This window comes from Myotis davidii, unplaced genomic scaffold, assembly GCF_000327345.1.
Source record: "Myotis davidii unplaced genomic scaffold, ASM32734v1 scaffold249, whole genome shotgun sequence".
Classification (NCBI taxonomy): Eukaryota; Metazoa; Chordata; class Mammalia; order Chiroptera; family Vespertilionidae; genus Myotis; species Myotis davidii.
Genome location: NW_006300367.1, coordinates 3,405,595 through 3,411,528, shown reverse-complemented (window position 1 = coordinate 3,411,528; position 5,934 = coordinate 3,405,595). Strand labels below are relative to the sequence as shown.

The 5,934-nt window shown below is 42.1% G+C and overlaps 1 pseudogene; it reads left to right on the top strand.

Annotated features, from left to right (window-relative positions):
- The first annotated feature begins 2,869 nt into the window (after window positions 1-2,869).
- LOC102766412 lies at window positions 2,870-3,874 on the top strand (annotated as a pseudogene).
- Window positions 3,875-5,934: the final 2,060 nt, after the last annotated feature.

The following is a 5,934-nucleotide window of genomic DNA, read 5'->3' as shown; positions in this document are numbered from 1 at the left end:
GTTGTTAGGTTCTTGCTATTCATTACTTTGAATATTTCTTGCCACTCTCTTCTGGCCTGCATGGTTTCTGTTGGGAAATCAGCTGACTGTCGTATGGGTAGTCCCTTGGAAGTAAATGACATTTTTTTCTCTTGCTGCTTTTAAGATTCTCTCTTTGTCTTTTGCTCTTGGCATTTTAATTATGATGTGTTTTGGCATGGTCCTCTTTGGATTCATTTTGTTTGGGGTTCTCTGCGCTTCCTGGACCTGTAAGTCTATTTCTTTCATGAGGTAGGGGAAGTTTTCTGTCATTATTTCTTCAAATAGGTTTTCAATATCTTGCCCTCTCTCTTCTTCTGGCACCCCTATAATTCTGATGTTGGTATGCTTGAAGTTGTCCCAGAGGCTTTTTACACTATCTTCATATTTTTGGATTCTTTTTTTCTTTTTGCTTCTTCAGTTGGGTATTTTGTTTCTTTGTATTTCAAATCTTTGACTTGCTTCTTGTTATCCTCTTGTCTGCTGTTGGATCTCTGTATATTATTCTTTATTTCAGTCAGTGTATGCTTAATTTCTAGTTGCTCTTTTTTTCATATCCTCCAGGGTCTCACTAAATTTATCGGCGGTTTCCATAAAATTCTTGAAAAACCTTATAAACGTGGTTTTGAGCTCTATATCCAGTCATTTTTTTTCCTCCATTTCTGTCATTTGTGACTTTTCTTTGTCTCCGCATTTTTTATGTCTCCACATTTTTTATGCTTCCCTGTGTTGGTAGAGTGGCTTTGTGTGCTAGGTGTCCTATAGGGCCCAGTGGCTCAGCTTCCCCAGTTACCTGAGGTGGACACTCTTGGTGCACCCCCTTGTGGGCTTTGTGCACAGTCTTGTTGTACTTATGCCTTGATTGTTGTGTAGGTATTACTGGATCCCTTATGGATCTGAGGAGTTGTAATCTGGATGGTCCCACTCTGACCACTGGGTACACTGGCTCTTGGATCTAAGGAGGTGCTAATTTAGTCTCTGCCTGAGGTTACCCAGCAGGAGCTATGAAAAGATCTGCAGATTCCCCTTCCTTTTTTGGAGTTTGAAGGTGCCCAGATGAGGTCCAGCTGTGAAGCAATGCAAGCTGTTGTGGGGCCTTGCACCTTCTCTTGGAAGTTCTGTGTCTGTCTGGCCCAGCTGTAATTTGTTAGGTAATTTTCAGGTAGCAAGGGGCCAGGGCATTCATATGCAAAAGCTACTGCTGCAGCCTAGGTGGGGCGGGGTCTCAAGGAATCAACAGGGAGGAGCAAGCAGCTATGGCAGATCCTTAGCCCTGCCCTTAGGGGCTGTGTGTCTCAGTGTCCCAGTAATTTAATTTCTGCAAGCACATCTGAGGGAAAGCCGCCCTCGAGTTCCAAGTTCTGCCCGCTGCCAGACAGTCCAGTTTCTCCCTGTATGAGTCCTGGGTCCCCAGAGACTTCCTGGAACTGGAGTTCAGAGCTGTCGGGAGCTTGTGACTCCCACCCGATTCAAAAAGACAGCCACGTCCTCAGGTACCAGCCCCTTTCCACTCACACTCGAGCCTCCGTACCTTTGCACTTTATTTCCACAGCTCCTGACTCTCAGTGTGCTTTTCTCTTTCCTTCTAGTAGGAGAATTTCCACTCAGGCAGACTTCCTGTAGTTGTGGATGATGTTCGTTTTGTCCTTTTTTTTGTATTGTTGAAGTTGTTGTAGGAGGCAGCAATTTCGGTGTTTACCTATGCCACCATCTTGTTTTCTCCCTCATTAATGTTTTGATTTGACTTTGAGCATGTTTTCATGTGTCTCTTGGCTTTATGATTAGCATATTATGCTTTTATTATTATAGACAGTTTTACAAAATATTACTACTGGGTAAATTTCTTTAAAAGTATACATGATATCTCCATGTTATTTCTGACAACTGTATGATAATCTATAATGATCTCAAAATAAAAATGATCTCAAAAAATAATGATCCCAAATCAATAATAGTGATATTGATACCACTAATAATTAAAATACAGGATAGGGAAGAAATCCAGCCATAGTTTATAAAATCTTTCACTATGCAGTGAAAAGAAAGAAGGATAATCACATGTAAAAGATGCTGAATAAAACACATCTAAGTGAGATATTTACTAGAATAGCACCGACAATCCCATGAAGTTATCAAAGTTTTCCAGTATTATGGACAATGATAGGAGCTGGGTACACATATGGTTCATACTTCACAGACCAAGCCTGATTGTGGACTCAAAATCTGGAATTTTAGTTTATGTGTGAAATAATTATGCGCACATATCTTCAGATGTCTAAGTAACACAAGCCAAATTGTATATGAGTCTGGAATAGCTAAGTTTTCCTTGGTAATTAGGCCTTCCCATCTTCTCATTTTTCTAATGATTAAAGATAGGTATCTACTCATAATAAAATGACTCTACCCCTGGGAATCTTGAGATATAATCTGAGACCAAATAATTTGAATATTGGGCTGTTTAATCTCCTGTCAGATGTCTATATAAAACCAAATATTTAGGGTTAAAAAAGGGCATCTTATTAATTTGTAAATATCTATTTAATTTTAAGATGTTGGAGCTAAAGAAGATGTTGAAAATAATTTATCTTAAACTTAATTCGAAATGTGTGAAGACTGAAGTCAAAAGAGTGGTGACTGACCCCATATCACACATATCTCATGGTCAGCCAAGACAGAGCAAGGCATGCTTCTGGATCAGTCAGAAAGCTCCCCCAAGTTTATATTTGCAAATATGGAAAACATACCCATCTTTATCACACAGCAAGAGAAGAGAGAGAGGCTCTCTGCTCCTCCTGTTCATCAGACAGCCTCTCCTCCTTCGCAGTGCCAGCAGCCATAACCCTGAGACACGATGGTGAAGGTCAGAGTAAATGGATTTGGCCGCATTGGGCGTCTGGTCACCAGGGCTGCTTTTAACTCTGGCAAAGTGGATATTGTCGCCATCAATGACCTCAACTACATGGTCTACATGTTCTAGTATGATTCTACTCCTGGCAAGTTCAAAGAAAGGCACAGTCAAGGCTAACAATGAGAAGCTTGTCATCAATGGACAGCCCATCTCCATCTTCTAGGAGTGAGATCCCACCAACATCAAATGGGGTGAAGCTGGTGCTGAGTATGTCGTGGGGTCCACTGGTGTCTTCACTACCATGGAGAAGGCTGGGACCCACTTGAAGGGTGGAGCCAAGAGGGTCATCATCTCTGCCCCTTCTGCGGATGCCCCCATGTTTGTGAAAGGTGTGAACCATGACAAGTATGACAACTCCCTCAAGATTGTCAGCAATGCCTCCTGCACCACCAACTGTTTGACTTCCCTGGCCAACGTCATCCATGACAACTTAGGCATCATGGAAGGACTCATGACCACAGTCCATGCCATCACCACCACCCAGAAGACCATGGATGATCCCTCTGGGAAGCTGTGGTGTCATGGCCAAGGAGTTGTCCAGAACATCATCCCTGCTTCTACTGGCGCTGCCAAGGCTGTGGGCAAAGTCATCTCTGAGCTGAATGGGAAGCTCACTGGCATGTGTCGGTTGTGGATCTGATCTGCTGCCTGAAGAAAGCTTCCAAATACAATGACATCAAGTAGGTAGTGAAGCAGGCATCAGAGGGCCCCCTCAAGACATCCTGAGCTATACTGAGGACCAGGTTGTCTCCTGAGACTTTAACAAGGACACCCACTCCTCCACCTTTGATGCTGGGGGTGGCATTGCCCTCAATGACCACTTTGTCAAACTCATTTCCTGGCATGACAATGAATTCGGCTATAGCAACAGGGTGGTGGACCTTATGGTCCACATGACCTCCAAGGAGTAAGAGTTCCCTGGACCACGAGCCCCAGCAAGAGAAAGAGGCCCTCAGCTGCTGGGAAGTCCTTGCCCCAAATTGATCCCCCGACACACTGAGAATCTCCTGACCACCGTTTTCATCTCAGACCCACTGGAGAAGGGGAGGGAGTAGGGAACCCTACTTTATTGTGCACCATCTATAAAGTTCACTGTACCCAGAAAAAAACAGAGAAGAAAGAGAGCAGAGAATTGTATAACAGTGCTTGAATGCTTTCCCTCATAACAGCATGCTTCACTCTGCACCTATGTCATTGGATAAAACATGTCACAATGCCATTTTGCATTACCCCAGGGGATAAATGACTCCAATCCCCTATGTGTACCTACTGCCAATAGTGAAATCTCACTGAAAATGGAAATCATGCAAAAGATTGTTTGAGACCCACTATGAGTGACAAAATATTATAAAGACTGAGTGAATCAATCCAAATTTATTTCATATCCAATTTACCTTTATATTTCAATTGCAATAAACAATTGCATAAGTCATTTGCTAAATTACATCCAACTGATTATATTCGAAACTATTCTTTTATTATCATGCAAAAGGCATCACTTCTTGACAAGTAAACTTTAGTTTCTCACTGTATACAAAAGTACCAGTTTCCCATTTTAGCATACAAAAACCACCAAACATTTTCTGATTTAACTGCTATGTTACTCACTCATCAGTCTTTAGCAGGGTTTCTCAACCTCAGCATTAGAAATATTTTGGTCTTGATAATTCTTTCCTCTAAGGGAGCTATTCTCCTCTGCATTATAAAATGTTTACTAGCATTCTTGGCCTCGAGCCTAAATATGCCAATTGGCCCTCCCCACTAGCTGTGATAAGAAAAAAATAAATCATAAATTGCCAGATGGCCTCAGGGAGCAAAATCTCTGTGGCAGTCACACACATGAGAACTGCTGGTAGACAGGTTATGAATCTACTAGTTTCTTTCCTTTCTGTTGCTATTTAAAAGTTTTCCTTTCTTGAGGTTTACCTGAAATTTCACCTTCTCTAAGTAGATGTTATGATCTCTCCTGTTTCCTTACTTTTCTTATGAAATATTTTCAATTTGCAATATTTTTTAGTTGTTGCGATGCTTTAACTTGTTCCACTTATGATAAAATAATTTTATATGATCTGAAGTAAGAGTATAAATGTAATTTTACAAATAAAGAAACCAACTCCCAAGAAGTTAAAAGACTATACCAGTATTGCACAAATTACAAACTATGCTTTGTAACCTGGTTTCAAAGCATTATTCTCAATATTGGGAAAAAGATTCAAGATGGTGCATACCAGGTAGATGTTAACACCCATCTCCTCCCAGGACCAAAATGGAATTACAACTAAAATATAAAACAACCAGCCTGAATAATTAAATGAATGAACTATCTGAATTAAAGTCTAATAACCAATGATCTATAGAAAAGCGATGAGATGAATAGGAGGGGCAGAGATGCAAAAATGTCTGAACCTGATCCCATACAAGACAGCTGAGATTCCAAAGGAAAATCTCAGCCACAAAGGTCCCCCCTGAGGAGTGAAGAATCTGAACCCAACACCAGACTCCCTAGCCCAGGGAACCTGAACAGAGAAGAGGCAGCCAAATAACATCTGGTTCTGAAAATCACCAGGGTTTCTATCCACCAAGGAGATACAGGCTCCCTCTTAAAGGGCCAATACACAAAATTTCATTTGCAGCCCTCAGCCTAATCTCAGACAGAGGGAGTGCAGAGTGGGATGGAGTGGCACTGGGCAGAGAGCTTGGGGGACAGCTGCCAGACCCCTGTGCTGAGTCACCTTTATGTGCCTTTTTAGAGCATCATCCTGGTAAAATGCAATAGCCCCACTCTCCCTGTCACCCAACTCTGTGGAGCTCATGCACTGCTGAGAACTCAGCTACCTGTGCTGGGATGTAGAGGTTTGGGCCGTCTGAGTGGGTGTCTGTGACAAAGCAGTGTGGCTTTGGTAGGGGGACCATTTGCCTCAATTACTTTTAACCTCACTGATACCTCCCCATTAGGGATCCAAGTGGCCCCACTCTCTCCATAACTGATGGCCCTGCCTTGCTGAGGT